Source organism: Cervus canadensis, chromosome 14 (genome assembly GCF_019320065.1).
Source record: "Cervus canadensis isolate Bull #8, Minnesota chromosome 14, ASM1932006v1, whole genome shotgun sequence".
Lineage (NCBI taxonomy): Eukaryota > Metazoa > Chordata > Mammalia > Artiodactyla > Cervidae > Cervus > Cervus canadensis.
In genome coordinates this window covers 17,294,786-17,317,191 of record NC_057399.1, presented here as the reverse complement: position 1 = coordinate 17,317,191, position 22,406 = coordinate 17,294,786, and the positions used below count along the sequence as shown (strand labels likewise).

The 22,406-nt window shown below is 40.3% G+C and overlaps 1 long non-coding RNA gene across 1 annotated transcript; it reads left to right on the top strand.

The window, feature by feature from the left end:
* The first annotated feature begins 547 nt into the window (after nt 1-547).
* Nucleotides 548-10,452, top strand: LOC122453359. Its single transcript, XR_006273014.1, has 4 exons — nt 548-631; nt 2,589-2,739; nt 8,788-9,030; nt 10,303-10,452. It is a non-coding gene; the product is annotated as an uncharacterized LOC122453359 (long non-coding RNA).
* The last annotated feature ends 11,954 nt before the right edge of the window (nt 10,453-22,406 follow it).

Here is a 22,406-nt window from a genome sequence, read left to right as displayed (position 1 = left end):
ACAAACCCTCAGACTTAGTCTCTGAATAGTTTTTAGAAGATTAACCACACGTGTTCTGTTAATAGCTAAAAGGCAGACTCACTTAAGAAAGCAGAACTGGAAGTATCAAAATCTAGAGATTTTCTAATGATGTGCTTCTGTGAAGTTTAGCTGTGTTAATTAATTTAGCTGGGTGGGGGTGGGTGAGGGCTCTGCCACGTGGTGGCCACTCCAAGAGGCTGGCCCTCCTCTGCCTTCCCTTAGAACAGTCCTCTGTAGAGCCCAAGGGTCATACTGTGACCAATCGCCAGATTTGTGGTGGAAGTCCCGAGGAAATCAGGAAAGAAGGGTGAGAAGTTACCTAGTCCCAGGCAGGACATTTGGAACGTCGGATTTTTCTTCCTTGAGCAGGCTTGTGATGTGTGGTCCCTTCAAGCAGAAAGGGTAGAGGAGTGACCCTGAACGTGTGTGACCACTCACACACCACGCGAGACTTCTTGAGACTTCCGGGGTTTCCTTACTGGTAGAGAGCTAGGCGACGGAGCGTGCGCACACGAGGTGAGGCTTGCCTGGGTTGTGGTCCTTTGAGATGTTTTCTAACGTCACTGTGGTTGACCCTGCAACTGCTCAGAGCGATGGTTGTGGATGCAAGGTGACACAAGCTGTTGCTGACGAGGGTCCTCTCTTGAGAAAGCCTTCCCGTTTCTCTCCGTGTGTGGTTTTTGCTGACAGCAAAGAGGTGGGGATCGAATTGTGCTCGGCCTCCACCATCCTGGGTGGCTTAGGCCAGGCAGTCTGCAGGGCGCTGGGTATTCTGCATCTAAGGCTGCCGCGGAGAGATTGATGGCTGACCTTTTATTCTTATATCCTGTGTGTACGCGGACTGCACCCTTATTATGGGCCATGCGTTGTTTTCTAAGCGCTCTGCTTGCCTTAACTCATTTATTCCTCGCAGGACCGCTGTGAGGTGGGCACCAATTTTATCCCCTCAGCACAAAGGACCAAACTGAGGCAGAGGGAGGTGAAGCCGTCTTCATGCCCTTCTGTTACTAGGAATCGTTTTGGCTCTGCAGTTTTTGACTTGTGGGTGGCAGTTTCCAGAGGGTTTTTTTCCTGAATTGTCTGGTCTGAACTATTTGCTCACTAAGCATTTAAGTGTTTGTTTCAGATGATGACAAATGAACCAGACAGGGCCAGGGAGAGCCCTGTGAGGTGGTATCACTGATATTAGACCCGTCCAAGCCATGGAGCAGGTGGCCTGAGTGAGCCGCTTATAGGACACACCTGTAGGTTTCAGCTCTTTATCAGTCTCCGACCTTAAGTCCTTGCTTCTAGAACACATTCCGTGTTTCCTTCCAAAGTAAAGGCATCAGCTTGCATCCCTTCCCAGGTAACTCCTTAAAGGGGTTTCAATAACCCATGCAACTTGGATACATCTCTGGAGCAGTTTCCAAGTTGTATATTGTAGCTTCAGTCATGCTTACCTTAAAACGAATAAGAAGAGATTAAGAATGGAATTAAATATCCAAGATCACTCCATTCTCAGACTGAACTGAGAACATTAAACATTTCTAAAAATGCTAACATTTGTATGATGGATGGAGGCAACAGCAGTTGAGTCCTCCCAGGGAGGAGAGACATTTGCAGGTTCAAATGTTTCTGCTGAAAGCCAGTCCCAGCCTCTTTCCTTCCTAAGCAACCGATGCTTCTCATTTTTTCCCACTGGATGGTCTCTTTGTCCTTGCTTTTTCAGAGATTAAATAGCCTTCTTTGTAGAGGGTGGGGGGCATGCTTTAAAGGTCTCACTAGCATCTCATTTGCTCTTTGGAGAGTTGGGTTTGGCAGCAGAGATGGGAGGGCCTCTTTGGCTTCCAGGAGGAAATGTTCTGCTCCTCTCTCTTCCCTGTTAGCCTTAGTCCAGAGTACGGAGGCCAACTCCTCCTTGCGAGGGAAGCTCTGATCTGACCACCAGGCTTGGACCGGCTTGGCCTGAGAAGATGTTGGGATAATGTAACCAGCAAGTTACCTGTAATATCAGCTGGTCAATGAGTAGCCTCCCCAGCCACAAGGCAAAGCTCGACATTGCTGTTTGAAAAATAATAATCTATTATCATTTTTGTATATCTTAAGCTCAGGGCCCAGTAGTTCAAAAATAAAAGGTGAGTACAGAGATTCTTCTTGTACTCTATTCTAATTTGGGGGCGAGAGGCATTTGTTTTCAAACCCAGGTGATGTTCTATATCTATTAGGGCCCCCAGTTGAATAAAGTATTAGACAAGTTTCTAGAGCTTGATACCAATTTCCATCTCTACTTTTTCAAGACAGTCTGATTTTTGGCTATTGAACAGGATGCTTGTGATATGTAAATCTCATAAAAATACATGGAGATTAAAAATATGAGGGCCTGGGCACGGACTTTGACCTCACCTCCTGACACCTCAGCTCGGGCACCTGGATAGGGAAGACACGGAAGAGGAGAGGACTTTGGAAGTGAGTGGTGGGAGTGGGCATGTGTCACTCAGTCCATGTGGTCAGTAAAAATTTGGAAGGAGGCATGAAGTGTCCCCTAGTCTATTTTAGATCCCAATGTTTTCTTTGATTCCCAACAGTTCTCAACTTCTACAGTCTCTTTCTGGTCACAACCGGAATCTAGTGACTGAAATCAGAAGAATTTCACCTACTCCTAAGTGTGGGCAAGACTGGAAAAAATGTATATCAATCATCAAGAGTCAAAAACTCGGCTTCAACAATATGTCGCTGGTGAGTTTAACAAGCTTCACTTTTGACATAAACAAAACACAGCATTGTAGTCTTTTCCCATCATACTTTAAGCTTGATTCAGTGGGATTAATTTTCCTCTGCCCCAGGATGTCAACTCTGGCAGATCTTATGCTTTTGCCTCCAGTCTTATAAAAAAGATCCTCCAAGGTCACTTTAGGTTGCAAACACAATCTTAGTTCAGTAATTAGAATGTCACGGCGAAGATGTTAATCAAAACTTAGAACGTGACAGCATTCGGTTGTTTGCCTTCCTTCAGCTCTGACTTGCTTCAGGCATGGTCCTCCTGTCTTTACGCCTTCTCCCCTGCCCCTCCCTGTTCACCCCGCCTTCCTCTCACGCTTTTCCTGCCTGTTGGTTCCTCGCCAAGGTCAGAGATAGGAGAGAGAAGGGAATGTTATGGTTTCACTAGGCTGGCAGCTTTGTTACTCCTGAGCCTACAGCTGCCTTCCTGAGTTAGTTACTGATGGTTAAATAGACTTTTTCCCCATGGCTGCTTTTCTGCGCTCTTTGTGGTGCTCTGCTGAACTCTCCTGCAGCTTCCAGTAGCTATCTGGATTCTTCTCTATTTCAGCTGGCCATTTGTAACTCCTGCCTCAGCCTGTGGGAATCCAGTGACACCCTTCCAACCTCTTCCACTCAGGTTGGCTCCCCTTCTGTGTTACCCTGTTGGGCAGGAGCCAAGACAAGATGAGCTGGAGCTCTCTCTGGCATGGCTTACATCAATTCCCAGGATCTTTTGCCCAGTAAACCCTGAGGCTGCAGGCTCATACCACCACAGAGCACAGGATGATGCTCCTTGACAGAATTAAAATTGGTTGGAAACTATCCTCTATGAAAACTAAGTATGCATAAATATTAGTTAATTTCTGTTTTTCTCAATTGTGTGCTGTGCTTAGTCTATCAGTCATGTCTGATTCTTTGTGACCCTGACTATAGCCTGCCAGGTTCCTCTGTCCATGAGGATTCTCCTGGCAAGAATACTGGAGTGGATTGCCATGCCCTCCTCCAGGGGATCTTCCCAACCCAGGAATTGAACCCAGGTCTCCTGCAATGCAGGTGGATTCTTTACCATCTGAGGCTTTAAACCAATATTTCTCTCTGTTAGAGATAAAGATACAAAAACTGTATTTGATCCATCATATATTTTAGAGTTGCAAATTCTCCCAGAAAGATATCATACCAATCCTACCTTAATGTGGATTATTCAGGCTTTGGTTCCTTGCTTTTGTTAAATGCAGTAATTTCACAGGTTTTTTGATATTTAAGTTTTGGTTTTGTGAAAATAAGATTTGAGGGTTGAAAGAGTTGTTATTAGCGTGATTTAATTTTTCTTGCTTTTGAAGTAGCAAAAATTCATTGATTTGAGGGTAAATTATTTCTCTGGAGAAAAATGTAGTATACAATGAATGAGGGCTGATAACGTGTTTCCTTGACAAGTCCTTTTAAGAGGACTTTCTAAACACAAAATGCTGAGTGAAATCTTGGGAAAGTGTTGCTTTTTTTTTTTTTAGTAAGTGAATAGGGATCCACTTCACCCTTTTGTTTCTTTCATACTCTTTAGGAATCCTTTCTGAATCTACTTACAATTTTTTTTTCCTGCTTTGAATGTTAATACTGTATGGAACAGCCAGTTTATATATGTTTTAAACTCTTGCCTGGCTCATTAAAATTCATTTTTAAGAGTTCCTATGTAGCTTAGATTTGTTTAAATGTTTAAAATCAATAACATATCAGGTCTGGTATGGTTGATGGAATAAAGAGAATTTTGAGTGCAAAGTACTGAAATTTAATAAGCTTTGACAAGAAAGGGTAAGATCTCTATTCTTTAGAAACCAATAGTAGATAATAATATCTTGTAACTTTATAGTTCATTATCTCAGTTGATTCTCAACCCTTATGTGACAAAGGCAAATCAGATTATCATATCCTCATGTTAATGACAAAGAAACAAGCTCAGGGAGGTTGAGTGAACTGCCCAGTGTCATCCTGCTGGAATGTTGAGGAAATAGGGCAGGAATCCAGGTTTGCTGTCTCTGAGTCCTGACTTTTTAGATTATAGCGTCGTGATTTTCAAGACAGAAGTGATTGATTACTGTTAGCACATGCAAAGTTGGATGAAATGGTTCCTCTTTCCAAAGGCTAGTTGAGAGGTGGACCTGAAAGACAGACAAGTCATGAAATTCTTGCAATAAAATTTGGTAAGGACAATGATAATAGCTATTAAATGAGGCACTGAGAAAAGGAAGGTCTAATTCAGTCAGGGGTGGGCACGGGAAGGAGTTTAAGCTTTGGTTTTTGGTCCATGACATTATTTCACTGCCACAAGACCTCTTTGTAAAAAAAAAAAAAGTCTCTCCCCTCCCCATCCTGGCCCCTGTGGTCAAGAGACTGAGTGAGGAATTAAGTTGATGGTATCAAATACAATAACTCCAGCTGAACAAGAAAGTCTGTGGCCGTGGAAGAATTCTTGGTCTGGGAGTAAGGGCCCTTCACAGGGAAAGACAGTAGAATTAAGGCCTATATAGGGAAGATGGCTCCGGACCTTCAACCTCACTTGCTTCAGAAGTCATTGCAGCTCATGGTTATTTTCCAGAGATGGCCACAGCAATATTTTGTCCCCCATGCTCTTCTACAATAGTATGACCCTCTATCCCCCTACCAAGAGGTTGAGTCTAATTCTTCTTCCTGTGAATCTGGGCGGTCTTGTGACTGCTTAAACCAGTGGAGTGTGGGAGAGCTGCCGTGGGATTCAGAAGACCGGTCATAAGAGGCGAGTCCCAGTGTTTGCTGGAACACTCTTGCTTTATTCAGACTGTGCTGTGCTTAGTCGCTCAGTTGTGTCCAACTCTTTGCAACCCCATGGACTGTAACCAGCCAGGCTTCTCTGTCCACGGTGATTCTCCAGGCAAGAATACTGCAGTGGGTTGCCGTTTCCTACTCTAGGGGATCTTCCCAACCTAGGGATCGAACCCAGGTCTCCTGCGTTGCAGGCAGATTCTTTACTGTCTGAGCCAGCCGGGAAGCCCAAGAATACAGGAGTGGATAGCCTATCCCTTCTCCAGGGGATCTTCCCAACACAAGTATCGAACCAGGGTCTCCTGCATTACAGGTGGGTTCTTACCAGCTGAACTACAGAGATTCCCTTATTCAGGCTACTTTCTATAAAAATGAAATCTATACTATTAAGAATGTACTTAAGCCATATGTATCTTCTCTCTTTCTCTCTCTCATGTACCTATGTTGATCTATCAATTATTGATTTATTGATCTGTGACCATCTATCTAGTAATCTATCTTTCTCAGTATAAGAGAAAATGTTTTATTGCAATTAATTCTGTTCTGCTAATTGTTCTTTTAATATTGGAGTCAAATTATGGATATGTGAATTTGTTTATACAAAGAATAGAATGAAAGTTGAAAATAGATCTATTTGCTTTCTAATAAGACTGTTCAAAAGGAAGAGAACTGGTGGAAAAGGGGGAAATGTCTAAAAATGCCTAAAATAGTCTGACCTTTACTCCTGTATAACCTCATGTTTTCTGAGGTTTTTTTTCTCTTTCTCTCCAGGTCCTCTTACTCAATTTTTTGGTAGCCTCCTTGGCTACCTCTTACTTATGTCTGCCTCTTAGTTTTTGGTGATTTCCACAGTTACTTCCAAGGCCCACTTTCCCTTCCTTTTTCTTTCCATTTCTTCTTTCCTTTCTCCCTCCCCACACTCTCCAAGGATGATCTTATTCCCTTTTTTGGCTTAACTGCCATTTATTGTAGACCATCATTAACTCCACAAACATTTATTGAGTGCTTTCCATGTGCCAGACATTCATCTAAGAGCTGGGGATATGGTTATAGCTTAACATATTTAGTGGTTTTATGCTTGTGAATTTTATTTTCAACTGGCAGTGATCACCACAGAAATTCAAATATTATTGTATACATTTACATTAACATATGTGTCCTGAAGATGACGCATGTTTAGGAAAGAGTAAGTGACTGGTTAGCAGCCTGAGCCAGCAAACTTTTCCTACCTCTTAACTTGGAAACGTATCTATTATCCTTGGAATTAAGGTAGCGTGATTGACGAGAACATACTTTTCTGTTTTGACGAATATTGCACTGTTTCAAATGCAGTTGGGAAGTCCTCGATGATGACAGTTATTAATGGCAGAAAGCGTATTTGAACTGGATGTCAAGAGGGGAAGAACTAGGAAGTGTCATCTTACTGTGGTCTCCTTGGCTCTCATTGTACTGGATCACTGTGAGCCAGTTTCCAGACTTGAGATGATCTTGATTGTGTTCTCTCTCAGACTGAAGTTATTTGGTAATGGTAACAAGGACTTTCCAGAGAAATAACTAGGGGAAATACCATAAAACCATTTATGGAGTTGAAAGCAGACATCTTTGGTGATGTTCATATTGGGCAAAGACTGTGCCTCATTTTGGATTGTACAGAAGGACATTCTTGGCTTCCAGCAAATTCTAACCCTAATGGAATTTGCAAAATTATTTGGTTTGGAAAGATATAGAAAAGTCGATTTGAAGTCATCATGTACCTTTTACTTTCAATCTACTGAGGAGCTTAAAAGTCAACATGAAGCTACATTCACCCCACTGGTACTGTTTAAAAAAAAAAAAGCATTTCATTTAAAAATAAAAATAAAAAAGGTCCATCCGCTACCAATGAAAAGCTACCATTTCCCCTAAACTTTGTGGGTATTTTTTATCACCATGCTGTTTAATCCTTTTCCTTTTGAATTCAAAACACTGAAGGGCTTTGTTCTAAAACTATCTTTCACCAAAGCAGCTGGTCTGTTACACATAGAAAGAGTGCTTAACTTTTACAAAGCTTAGCATTCTCTTCTTATAGCCAAGTTCTCCTGTTCCCTAATGCCAGTCATTCCTAATTATCCTCAACTGTGTCACACTGTCTCCCGAGGTGCTCTCTGATATTTTAATACCAAAGACCTGTAGGCCAATTATTTAATCACACCCTGACCTAGTGATGCGTTTCCTTTTGTTCTGCCTAGGCAAGAAGTTTCCTGTTAAACTGAAGAGAAACACAAGTCCCTTTGTGATAGGCATGGGATAAAACATAGACAGGAGAAATTAATAATATAGTGGAGTGCATCTTTGGGTGTTAGCACTATCAGAACTCATAAAATTTCTCTGAAGCATGGTAACTGCTGAGTATAGCAGAGTGGGAGGACGTGAATACTTACTGAAATACCTACTGTGTGTCAGGATTTGTGCTATGGTTTTCCTACGCTTTCTTATTTAAATCTCACAACAAAAAATAGGAAGTGGTTATTCTCCCTAACTCACAGATGAGAAAGCTAAAGTTCAAAGATATGAAAAACGTCGATGCCAAATCATCCAGGTAGTAGAGGACACAGCCAGTGTTTGAACCCAACTTGAATCCAAAAGCTTTGTTTTCTCCCCAGTGCATTATGAAACTATGTATGGTATCCATCAACTGTTTTATTGCATGATGCCTCGAGAGAGAGAGCCAAGACATCCTCACAATTGCTTTAAATATAACGCTTGACCTCCATAAGTGACAACAATCAGAGCAATGACCGTCACAGACGGTGAGGAAAACGGTTTACGGTCTGCACACATCAGCTCAAGAAACAGTCTTGACACTCAGATTGACAATCCCCTTCTATACCATCAGAGGTGAAAACCCGGGTCTCTTATTTTCCTGTTACAACCAAAGAAAACAGGAAGCATTATGCTGGCTTTTCTGTGTTCAAAGGATGGGATCAGGTGCCTGATTGTGAAGATGCTGCATGTTGATGATCCACCCCTTACCTTCCACTAATTGGCTTCTGAGTGCTTTTCCTCCAAGACTTAATTAGAAACACCTTACCTGGTGCTTTAATAATATGAAGATTTTCTTCATTGTTGTTAAGCCATTCTTCAAAAAAAAAAAAAAAAAAAGGAGAGAAACTTATTCAAAGTTTAGTTTCAATATGCTTGAATTTTAATCTCATATTTCTTAGCTGAAGCACATTTTTTCTTTTGGATCAGAAACCACTCCTGGCTGCTATCAAGAGTAAGAAATACCGTCCTGAGACAGATGTCTGTTTCCTCTGCCAGGCTGGTGTGGAAGCCGACCCGTGTTTCCTCCCCCATCCGAATGCTGGGGAAGCAGCAAGGAGGTATCAAGCATTCTGCCTAAAACATGTTTTCTCACCCCAGTGCTCTTGCCACTTCCAACGTCTTTAAAAATAACAGCAAAATGGCTCTGGAAGTAGATGGCATTCATGTGAGGTAAGTCCCTAAGAATCATGCCTATCCTGAGAGTCAGGCAAGGACAAGCTTTGAGTCGGGTCAGACCTGGATTTGAATCTCACCCCTAATGGTTTATCAGCAGCTTTGTCTTGGGATAGTGATGGGTCAGGACCTTTACTGGGATCCTGGAATTTTAATTAAGACTCATAAATGGAAGACAATGGGCTGTAAGTGCCTATAACCTTGTAAAGGGAGTCTAGACATTTCTTTATAGACCTTATTAGGAAATGGTAAAACTAGTCTTTGAACGCTTGGTTCTTGGCCCCCATTGTCCAGCTCCAGTCTACATCACAGAAGGTTAGTTGGTGTGGTAGAAAAAAGGGGGATTCTTTGAAGGATATGAACAAGATTAGAAAATGCTAGGTAGATAGTTCTCCTCTGCTTCCTTCTTGGCCTCAAACCCTAGAAAATGATTGTTAGAGACAGGGGCCATCTGATGGAAAAGAAAATTGACATTTCACAATCTTGCTATTTGCTTGATGACCTAAAGCAGAGGTCAGCAGACTTTTTCTATAAAGAGCCACATAGTAAATATGTCAGGCAGCGCGGGCTCTTCCGTCCTAGATGCAGCTGTTCAGCTTTGCCGTTGTGGCGTGAAAGGAGTCCTAGGCAGTGGGTCATTGTGGCTGAATCCCAACAAGACTTTCTCTTCAAAACTCTACTGGTCAGACTTGGCCTGTGGGTCACAGTTTGCCAACCCCTGACTTAGAAATTTACCTCTAGTTCTTTGGGTTGGATCACAAGTGAATTCCTAGAATAATTTTTGATGAGAAAATAAAGGCTAGGGTCTTCCATGATGACCTCATCAAGAAAAATGGGGAAGGACTTTGAAATGGGCAAAAAAAAAAAAAAAAAAAACAACTGGGTATTTTTAAATGAAAGTTAGACATTGCCTAAAACTCTCTTCTTGGTTATTTGAGTTACTTTATGACACTGTAAATTATAGAATGTTGATAGTAATGGAAATTACTCCTGTTCATAGAGATCCGAGTGAATGTTATCTGAGGGAGATGCAGTTGATTCCCCCCTCTTTTGTCTCCAAAGAAGCTAGTTTTATATAAACTAAGCAAATGCCTTATTTCATTCTAGTATTCCCAAGGTCCTAAATACATATCTGTGCTTTGAATGCTTCTTTGAACAGGTTCTGACACCTTACTGGTTCCCTCATTAGTTATTAAGTTTGAGGTCATCTTTAATAAATGTTCATTTTATATTTGCATGGGAGTCACAATGTTGTCTTTTAACATCCAGGAAGGAGAGTGTTAGAGTGTCAGAGTGCTCACGCATCGCTTCAGAATTCTCTTGACCCCTCACCTCCTACTGAAATCACTGCTGGTGTTTTGTACAGGTATGGTGAAATAGGGCCTGACCCCAGGCCCACACTGCATAGCCTTCCCTTCCTGCCCTGGGGCCTCTCTGATATAGCAGCTATGAATTCATTTACACTCAACTTGAGATTGTAGGGCGTTAATACCAGTGGGGCCACACTTGACCAATGGAGGAAGAAAAATGGTGGATAAATGCTTCCTACTTTCCTCAGTGCCTCCAACTCCCCAACCCTGAAATGCATTTCTCACAGGTCCGCAGTCTGTCCTGACATGATTCCCTACCCTTGTCCTCTGTGGCCGGCCAACTTGATAATGTATACGTGTGTTGGCTTTGCCTCCTTCTGTTCCTGTCTTCTCCTGCTCTCTTGCTCCTTTGGGATTATTACTCTCAAATAAACTACCTGCAGGCAAAGCTCTATCTTGGACCCCACTTTTTGGGAAGTTAGGCTAAGACAGGGAGAGACCTATACCTTAATGCCACACAGGCATTCACAGTGTTTCCTGGAGGCCATGTTGACTATGAACAGGATAGCTAGGAGTGAACTGTGCTGGAAGAAACCTGTCCGGGAGGAGAGTTTGCTGGGACGCGGTAGCCCTGACAGAAAGAGAATGGGAATTCAGGTGAAGTTAAGGAGGTTAGCCTGAAACCTGCATTCCCTATGCCGAGAAATGGTACAGTGAGAGGTCTCTGAGGAGGACTTGGAGAAATGTCCACTGAACCCCATAGGAGAGCCAGAATTCGATGACTGCTTTGCAGACGTTATTAAACATATCAAAGAGGACTGGGAAAAGCATCAACTGAGAAAAGAAGCATCTACTTTTTTACTACTGTTCCACCTACTGCTCTTGACCACAGAGGAGGTAAGGCGACCGTGAGTTGATGAGGAAGGCTTTGAATTAAAGGGAAGAAAAGAAGAGATGGTGCCACTTTCCCCCCTTCACTGATCGTCTGTAAAATTGTGAGTTAGGATTAAAGGCGCAGGAGGGGAGACGTTCTTATTTGGTTGAGAGACTGAAGTTTTGATTTCAACTGGATTAGACTTCAATTAGACCTTAGTGCCTTCTTAATACCTTCTTTTTAATGCTGAAAAATGATGAAAAGCTTTGGATTCGGTGTCAGTTATTGTCAAGGGGGCAGGTAAGGAAAAGCTGGCAGTGTGGAAGGGCTCTTTCCTGAATTTACCCCATTCAGTGAATTAACTTTTCTGGTTTTATTTTCCTCACCTTCAGAATGGGGATATTAGATCTACCTTATAGGTTTATTTGTAAGGATTCAGTGAAATGCTTGGTGTGGTGTATATTGAGACTGATCTATTAACTGAAAGAGGGAATGACGGTACAGAACTCAAGATTCCACTGGACAAATGTTTTCACTCATTGAGTGATCAGACATTGCCTCTTTCCAGTCAGCCTTTAAAAACTGTTGTAATCATCAGAGTGTCTTTTTCCCAGCTAGTTGGGCAGGCAGATCTTTTATTTTTACTATTATGGCTCAGATGATATTGCTGCCCAGCACTTTCCCTGTCATCTTTTTCTGATGCTCCTCTGTGTAATTTTCCGTTTGTTACCTAAGAACATCAAGGCATATTCTCATGAAACTTAGCACCATAATTAATAAGGAGACATGGGACTGAGATGCACATGTTTTGTTTCGTTATTTTTTTTTCTCAACTGCTTTACCTTTAACAGTTTAATTCTGGACATATACATCTTGTGACTTAAGATGTTATTTGTCCCTCATCAGAATGAAGGTGTCATTTTCAGGGTGAAATTACAGAATTGACAGAACTTAATCTTCCCGAGCAAGGCAGGAGTGCTTCCCTGCTTGCTCCTTGGTGCTTCTGACTTAGGCTTTGTTCTTGTTATTTTATCTTGCCGAAAAGTATGTGTACAAAGCATTTGTCTAGGGACTGTGACTGGCTCTGACAGTATTGTCCAAAACCTCAGCCATCAATAAGAGTTTCTCTTATTGACTCCCACCCCTCACGGTCTCCCCGAATGTACTTAGTAAAAATTTCCCAAAGAAGAAAACAGTGACATGTGAGAAAGTATGAAAAATTCCTTCTGTGGTACTGGTGATTATACCAACAGCCCATAAAATCTTTGCAGAGGAGCTGTAGGCATCCCGACCTCAGTCCAGGGCATATAGGTCTCCTTAACACAAGCAGGAACATGTTTCCCACCAGAGTTGGTCCAAACATAAGTCTGTCTCCTCTGAGGAAGAGAGGTCTAGGGGACATCTGTTTCAGTGGTTTTGTGGCAGGTCTCAAGCAGAGCTGGCCCTTTGTAAAATGTCTGAGTCTTAGAAGTTTGGCACAGGTAACATTTTGGCTACTATTTTAGCATTTTCCCCCCACTCCCAGCCCCACCCTCCTTTCCATCTGCTCCAAGCTGCGCATGGTACCTTGTTCTCCTGTTGGTCCTTAAGGTGCACCATGCTTGGCAACACAGTAAAGCTTCAGTGAGTACTTGCTGAATGAATAAATGACACTGATGACTTTTTTCCCTACCTGTTGCCAAAGGGCTTGTATTTCCCTGTGAAGTGGTTTCCAGTGTGTGGCCCATAGAAGTCATGGAAGAGACGTGTTGCAGTAACCCCTGTGTCCCCAGACATCCATGTCCACCAGGATACCCAATTAGGCACATTTCCATGATCTATATGCTACTATTTTTCCATGTATATAAAGGAAAGTGGGATTAATGAGTCATAATGTTTATAATCCTTACTGGACAGGGCTTAAAAATAAAGATGAAAAGGTGTAAATCTGTACTGATTGCTGTGACAGGATGTTGATAAGTAATTTTGTGAGACAGCTTGGTAATAAAGTAGTGTGCAAAGTGTGATATCATTCCTGAAAGATCATACATAAAATGCTGGATAGATAAATAGATTGGTATAAATCAGGATACAAATGAATTGCCTGACGAGTGCTCCTCATTTTTAGTTTATTTCTTCATTTTGGTGGAATATATCACCCACTTGGTTTCTGGGAAAATGAGCACAGGGAGTTTAAGTTTTTTTTTTTTTTAGGTCATTTATTTTTTTGCTGTCATATTTTTATTTTATAAGTTTTTTTTTCCTTCTTATGCTCCTTTTTAAAAATAGTGTTCTCTTCTTAGTCCATGGGTATGATTTTCCCTAATGTCTGGACATGTAATTATAATTTTTAAAGTGTTTTTCTCTCTTATTTTTCTGCAATTTTTGTGTTGTTGTTGTTTTGATCTTAGACTTTGCTGTTTGATTTTGGTGAACTGTAGTGACCATATTTAAGAACAGACATTCGAGGTGAATGCATAGTGTGATCTCTAGGGTGTGATGGAGCTCTGCCAACTGGTGGCCTTCTGTTGGTGGCTTCTCTGAGACCACCACTGGGTCATGTGCGTTTCTCTAGCTTCCTGCTAGTGTGGAACAGTTTAGGAGTCTGCCTGTCATCATTAGGAAAGGTAACCAGGAAAGGGACTGGAGGTCACTGTTTAGAATGTACATTTTCCCTGTCATCTCCCACTTTTCAGCTTTCTGCATGACCCCAGTGCTCAGCTATGCCTGGCCAGTAACTCCAGAGTTGCTTGTTTAAGTGCTCAGGATAAACCTCTTTGTTCTTTCCTGGGTAGAGAAGGTGAATACCTTCAGAAGAGAACTGAATACCTAGGGTAGAACAGGCATCTAGGTTCTAACTACTGCCTACCCAGACTTCAACCATAAAATGTCTTAAGGTATAATTTGCAAACTGTATAAGAGATATATTTGACTTGTAAACATACATTTTGATGTATTTTAAGTCTACTTAATATATTCAAAATAGAAATGTAATATGTTTAAATTATATTTGTAATTTAACTCAAAAAAAATTTAACTCAAAAAAAATAATGCTTTGACTATAATGTTAATGTATGTTCTTTGCTGGAGATAGCTAGTTACTTACCCAGGCAATTAATTTATTTTTACAGTTGGTCATGCAGTTAGTTAAGTTGAACAGGTGATTATTTTTCATATACCCCTTTCTTTTTCTTTTTATCATCTTACATGGTATAATATACGTGTTTTCTATAAAAAACTGATGCAGAAGGGGGGACACAGAAATTGAACATTCCTTCACTGTCTCTCTCACTCCTCAATCATGCATTCCTTCCCAGAAGTAATCAGTTTTAAAAACTGGTGTCAGTAGTCTGTACTGCCTTTGGGGCTATTATCTTAGACTTCTCCCTTTAATTAAGTTAATATCTACTAGCATGCCTACTGGAAAATGCATGCAGAAGTTCAGGATACCACCTTTCAAATGCATATAATTTACTTCAATATTGGAGCAGGTTTGGTGGAAGGTAAAGAGCTCTGCCCTATGTGAATTCTGGTTCCTTTCAAGAGCTTTCAATTAATTGTAACAGGCCACTATTTCCCCAGGTTCCATGGCTAACTGAAGAATGACTATCATACAAATTGATTCTGCAGATCATAACATTGGGTATCAGACTTTAAGAAAGATGATTTTAAAGAGTTTCCTTGTATTCCATATGAGGAAGGAGATCCAACTGGGAGAATTAGAATGAAATGAAGAATCCGAGCTGATGCCAGAATCAAAGCCTGTGTGCTGTGAGAGGCATTCAAATAATTTTTTAATGAACTGGTTCTTTTGACTTATTTTAAGATCTATATGTAGGGGGAAGTGAAAGCATGACAGGAATGAAATAGATGGAAAAAAACTAAACAAGATTCTGCCCCATTAGTTATGACTGACAAGGAAAAGATAATAGCCAAAGAGCAAACGGAGTTTGTTAGCAGAGAAAGATAATGATAATGGAACTTTCACAAATATATCAGAGAAGAAGTAGATAAAAGTTTTTTAAAAGTTCAGTAATCAGTAGAGATATGTACAGTGTGAATGACTCAAATGTGGTTGAGATATTGGTGTTTAAATCCTGTCACTACTAAAGTAAGAAGTGAAGTTTAGAGCACTAATGACTAATGGAGGAAATTGCAAACATGGCTACTAAAAATGCAGATAAGTGACTATTTGTACTGAGAAATTTTGAACTTCGATTTATCAGCACATGTAGTTGACATGCCTCCTCTTGGGTAACATGAGAATCAGCTAATGTGCTTACCAAACCACTTATGATGCATAATTTTTATAAGATAATTGTGCTGATTTAACATGAACTAAATATTGAAATACGTTGAAGTCTGGAGCTGCCAATTTTCAAATAAGGAAAGCAGGGAAGCTGAAATAACAAATTATTTGAAAGCTCTGTGGTTTCATTCTTCAGACGGACCTCTCCTCCCGTTTTGCTCAGAAGGCCAGTAGTCACAAAAAGTTACCCATAATCCCTTTTCTAATGTGAATTTAAGCTAAGGAGATGTGCATACACTTGTGTTTTCATTTCCTCTTCACCTTTATTTTCAAAAGAAAGAATAAAACCATGTTTGTTGATTAAATCCTGGGAAATCCATCTGTGTAGTAGACTGGTCCACAAAGTGTATCTCCACACAAGTACCCATCGAGCAGTGGGAGGAAAATAGTAGAAAATCTATTTATCTATTTATTTACTACTAATATATTATCTAAAATTAGAAAGCTTACTAATGTTTAATTTATTGGTTGACACTTATTTTGGGGTGTTTCACAAATGATTGGATATTGGTAGATTGTCGACTGCTCTCTGTAGCCTGTGAACTTTTATAGTCTATGTGGGCCTGTTACAGTAGTATTACAGAGGATATTATCTTGTTCGAATTTCAGTCTTTAGGCGGAAAGTGGACTAAAAAAAAAATCTGTCAGAGACACGGAGATAAAATATAATGATAGCAGTGATTAGGCATAGGCAAGCATCTAGAACATGGCAGTGCTGACATTTTACCCACCCCTAATATGAGTTCATGTCTAGCCATCTAAGAGGCAAAAGCAATAGCAATCTAATCATCATACTATTAGATGTAAAGCTTGGAAGCTATTAAGAAAGCTTTTTTACATGTGAATTTACACCCACAACAAAGGGATTAGCTACTGATGGTGTGAAGTCATCATGGTTCACCAAATGCTTAAAAGTAGTTTTATTTCACTTTATCTCATCCTCTAAATTGTCTAAATCTGTTATGTGTATAAACAAGTTATCTATATTTTGGAAGGACTTGCCAAAATTTATTAATAGCGTACAAAATTTAAAATGCCTGGAGAACATTATGTGAGAATGTATTAAAAAGAGATGGTACGGAGATTCTCAAAGGGGATGCTCTTTAATGTTTACATGTGTTTCTTGCCTTGTATGTCATATACATAAATTCCATGATACGTACTTTGCAATAACTAAATGACTTTGCCTTTATGAATTCTTTTACAAGTTGGTCATGGCATTTTCCTGGTTGTTCTGTGGTGTGGAAATAAATGAAAACTAGTCAAGTGAGAAAAACAAAGGGTATTTGTTTAGAGCTTGCTATATAGTAAGGGAGTTAGTCACCATCGCTTGTGTTTGGTGGTGACTCAAATGCAGGCAGAGGAGTGGGAAAACTTTATAGTGTAAAACAGGGAAGGTTTCAGGTATGCCCTGCCTGGTGGTTGCTGGGATGGGGAAAGCTAGAGGTGTGGGATAACTAGAAGTAGGGCATCATATGACGTGACTGGTTAGGAGCATGTTTTTGGCTTTCTCTGGTTGATCCTAAGTTGTAAGCAAGGACAAAAATTAGGGAAACTGTCAGTTATTTATCAAGTCCTGGCAGCTTTGGACTGATTTTTACAGGTGTTACTGTCTTGCTTCCTGGATTGTTCCTAAAGATATTATAGAACTAACTTCCTGCAAGTATGGCTTATAGCAGTCTGGTTTTCTGGGCTGATTGTTGTAGATAAAGGCTTGGCATTCTGGGCAGGTTTCTGAAGGTTGTGGGTCAGAGTTCTGCTTTTGTTTATGGTTTGGTCATTGTCTTGTGTATTTAGTCTCTTAATGGCTATTTAATTTTATGATGTTCCTTTTAGTATTTCTCTTTAAAGAAGTCCCTTCTGGGGGATGCTATGCTATTATTTTCTGTTTTGATAATTTATTGAAAAGTCTGCAAAATGACTTTAAATAATTAGATAATCCCTCCTGTATGCCTCTTGAATGTTGCAAAATGAAGACAAATAGCTGAAATCACAGCTCTGGGTATTTTCTAGGTATATGTTATTCTTTCCAACCTTTGGGAAAGGTGAACTATGATGTTGAAAAAGGGAGAGACTATGTTCTAGAGTGCCTCTGGGATCATTCTAAAAAATCTCTCTCTCTCTTTTTACATCCTTTGCTTTGTTGAATTTTCTTAACACCCCCAAGAATTAAAAACATTACATTGAGAGATGCCCCTGGTGGTCCAGGGATTAAGAATCTACTTTCTGATTGCAGGGGACTCAAGTTCCATCCCTGGTCGGGGAACTAAGATCCCACGTGCCTTGGGGCAACTACGCCCCCAGGCTGCAACTAGAGAAAGCCTGTGCCAAGACGAAGACCCAGTGCAGCCAAAATAATAAAAATAAATAAAATTTAGAAAGTGAAACTTAATCATTATATAGAAACAACTGCAAAACAATCCATCAAGAAGGACAAAAAGAAACTTAAGGCAAAACCAATATGAGATCTTGGGGCCAATGTGAGATTAGGATTTTGGAGGTTGGGTACTTAATATGCTATAGGTCAGGAGTATAGGGCAGGAGTTGGATTATAAAGAAAACTGAGCACTGAAGAATTGATGCTCTTGAACTGTGGTGTTGAAGAAGACTCTTGAGAGTCCCTTGGACTGCAAGGAGATCAAACCAGTCAATCCTAAAGGAAATCAACCCTGAATATTCATTGGAAAGATTGATGCTGACGCTGAAATTCCAATACTTTGGCCACCTGTTGCGAAGAACTGAGTCACTGGAAAAAACCCTGATGCTGGGAAAGATTGAAGGCGGGAGGAGAAGGGGACAACAGAGGATGAGGTGGTTGGATGGCATCACCCACTCGATGGACTTGAGTTTGAGCAGTCTCTGGGAGTTGATGATGAACAGGGAAGCCTGGTGTGCTACAGTCCATGGGATCGCAAAGAGTCACACATGGCTGAGCAGCTGAACTACTTAATATGCTGCCTCCCCCAAACTGTGAAAAAGAACTTTGGAGGTAATGGCTCGTTTGTCTCAAAAACAGTGGTGCCTGAACAACATATAGGTCAGGATATCCTGGTGGTTGTACTTCAGGAACGTCCCATGATACGGCTGTGGTATCTCATAGGATCACTAACCACCATTTGATTTCAAGATCATTGAAGTCCCATTTATGCTTGATTCTTAAAAAGGGCCCCTTCTTGATAATTCTAGAAACTCCTCTTTTCTTATACCATATCTATACAAAGTAAAATAAGCATGCTAAAAAAATTCAGTATTAATATATTCCACTTAGAAGTTTTCAGTTTAAACTACAAAGACATTCATTCCAAGAGGCAGAATTCATCTCAGTTTCTTAAAGTTAAATGTATGAAATTCAGATAAAAATTACATTTCTTATTAAGAAAAAAAATTAAAACACCAGTTTTTAAAAGTCTATGCAAATCACTATAGAAGCTAGTTTTTAAACAAGTGTTTATTAAATATATTCAATGTGAGTAATCATAGAGAATCTGGAACAAATAGAACAATGAAAGAAGATAGAAAATGTACCCAGAGACTTAAGCCCAAAGAAAACTAGTGTTATCTGGATATAATTCTTTTCAGTCTTACTTCCCCTAGGAAGAGATTTTTAAAATAACATCTATTTAATTTGAGTATGATGTCATTGTGTGAATTTTGTTTTGTTGGCAGTTTAAATTCATTCACACCTCCTCCCCTCTTTGTTCCTTAGGGTTATTTCTAGCTATTCTGAGTCATGGAAGCAGGAGGAATTCAGAAATACTGAATTTACTGTATTTGCTATAGATTTGTCCATCACCTGAGGATGGATACTCCTCAACACTCTAGGGACTGTGGCCCTTCATAGAGTGATGCCCTTAACCATCTTCTAGAGTGTGGTCAAGATTTATCAGTTGCCATCGATCCCTGGATCAGGAAGATCCCTTGGAGAAGGGCATGACTACCCACTCCAGTATTCTTGCTTGGAGAATTCCATGGACAGAGGAGCCTGGTGGGCTCCAGTCCATGGGGTTGCAAAGAGTTGGACACGACTGAACAAGTAACACTAACTAATAACTATTGGAGAAAAAGGAACATTATTGTGGGCTAGATATTTCCTCGACAGCAGCTCTCCAAAAGCAGGGGTTTAGGTAGTGATTACTGAAGCCCTGTAGAGGGAGAGTGGGGCAAGATGAGGTGGAATGATAGATCAAGTGTTATGCACTAGCCCAGATACTTTAACACAAAAACCTCAGTACCAAAGCACTAGGTAGGGAGACTGCATGGAAGGGAGAGATTCTGAAGATTCCAGAAGTGAATTTCGTGGAAATTTTGAATAAAAAAAAAATTATTTTTATCTGGTGACACTGGGTCTTTGTTGCTGTGTGGACTTCCTCTAGCTGCCGTTAGTGGGGCTGTTCTTCATTGTGGTGTGTGGGCATCTCATTGTGGGCTTCTCTTATTGCAGGGCATGGGCTGTGTGGCGCTTGGGCTCAGTAGCTGCAGCTTGTGGGCCCTAAAGCATGGGTGCAGTAGTTGTGGCACGTGGGCTTAGCTGCCTGCAGCAGGTAGGATTCTAGCTCCCAGACAAAGGATGGAACCCATGTCCCCTGCATTGGCAGGTAGATTCAACCACTGGACCACCAGGGAAGTCCCAGAAATTTTGATTTTTTATTTTTTTATTATGCACAGATCCTAAAGGACTTACTGAGTTATGTTTGACCAAGAGCTGATTAAAATGTCCGAAGAAATTTGTCTTATAAGTCTTAATAGCAAAAGTCGTGTCCACTCCAGATGGTTACTAACTAAGCAGTCCACAGTTCCCTACACTTCCCTTCTCTGAGTCTGCCCTGTCTTCTTCGTTTTCCACAATCCATAGCTTGTTCCTTTAAAGTGCTCTCTTCCCAGCCCTCAGTGCTCCTTTCTCCCCACCTCTTGTGTTTCCCAGAATAAGATACCCCTCAATACAGAAATAGTGATGTTTAGATAATGCTGTGGTACTTTGTCAATTTTACAACCTCTGCCTGCCCAAGGAATGTCAAAGATTCCCACTCTCTACTGGTTTCTGCTACCTCTGTAAAGGGTTTGGGGTGGGGGTGGAGGAATGAAAAAAACTTTTGACTCTGGACTGCAGTTAGAATTTCTAAAATTAATTAATTTGTTTTTGATTGGAGGATGATTGATTTACAATATTGTGTTGGCTTCCACCGTGTATCAACATGAATCAACCATAGGTATACATACGTCCCCTCCCTCATGAGCTCTCCCTCCCACCTTCCCCCCCCCCCCCCCTCTAGTTTATCACTGAGCACCAAATTTGAGCTCCCCGTGCCATACAGTAAATCTCACTGGCCATCTAATTTTACATATGACAGTGTGTATGCTTCAGTGGTACTCTCTCAATTCATCCCACCCTCTCCTTCCCCTCCCCCTGTGTCCACAAATCTGTTCTCGGTCTGCATCTTCATTGTTGCCTGCAAATAGGTTTATCAGTACCATCCTTCTAGATTCCATATATATGAGCTAATATATATTTGTCTTTCTGACTTGCTTCACTCTGTGTCATAGGTACTAGGTTCATCTGCCTTATTTGAACTGAGTCAAATGCATTGCATTTTATGGCTGAGAAATATTCCATTGTGTATATGTACCACAACTTCTTTCTTCTGTTGATGGACCTCTAGGTTGCTTCTATGTCCTAGCTATTGTAAATAGTGCTGTGATGAAAAATGGTATGTGTGTGTCTTTTTTGCAGTTATAGTTTATTTAATTTTCAAATTTTCTATTATGGTAATGGCAAATCTTCCTCCTTTTTCTCAATATTTTTACCTTACTCAATGTGAACTGGCAGTATTGAATTTGACATTATTACTGCTATAAGAGAGTGTTTGTATTCTCCATGCTCCGGGTATTTGTAGAGCAGAGTTTTTGTATATGAATATACCCTAATCAGCTCTCATATTACCAAGCCATAGAGGTTCTAGAATGCTGCTCTAGACTGGGTAATTATGCAAAAAGGTCCATGAGTAATTAGGATAAGTATCCCACAAATATAATGTTCATCCTAAATATTTTATACATTAAAAGAATATAGTTAACATTTTTCTGGTTATACACCATTCCATCTCTGTTAAATAATGTGTTTAATGTTTTAAACCATAGCTAATATTTAGGTCGTGGTCAACTAAATTATAATTATAAATCCTACTACTGTGAACAACTTTGTATATAGTTTTCTGAATTTAAGATTGAGGTGGTATTCCAGAAGAAAATATTTTTTCTAAAAAGAAGTTCTCTCAACACATACTCTTTTAATCATTTCCTTTTGTTGATTTTTTTAAAATCTACATATTTTTTGCTGTTTTGTAATTAAAAATAATCCAACTAATATTTCTTCTTTATAATACCAAAGGATATATAATACCAAAGGATAATACCAAATAATAATATTCCTATTGTCTTTTCTATTTGTGTGCTACATCACAATTTAGTAGAATATGTTGGTGAAATTAAATTTTTGTTTATTCAATTCAAAGTGCATTCTTTTAATTGAAAATTAGTCAGATGATATTGTATTTTAATAGTTGTTGTTCAGTTGCTTAGTTGTGTCTGACTCTTTGCAACCCCATGGACTGCAGGACACCAGGCTTCCCTGTCCTCACCATCTCCCAGAGTTTGCCCAAGTTCATGTACATTGCATTGGTGATGCTATCCAGCCATCTCATTCTGTGATGCCCTCTTCTCCTTCTGTCCTCAATCTTTCCCAGCATCAGGGACTTTTCCAATGAGTAGACTGTTCATGTCAGGTGACCAAAATATGGGAGCTTCAATATCAGTCCTTCCAACGAGTATTTAGGGTTGACTTCCCTTAAGATTGACTGGTTTGATCTTGCTGTCCAAGGGACTCTCAGGAATCTTCTCCAGCACC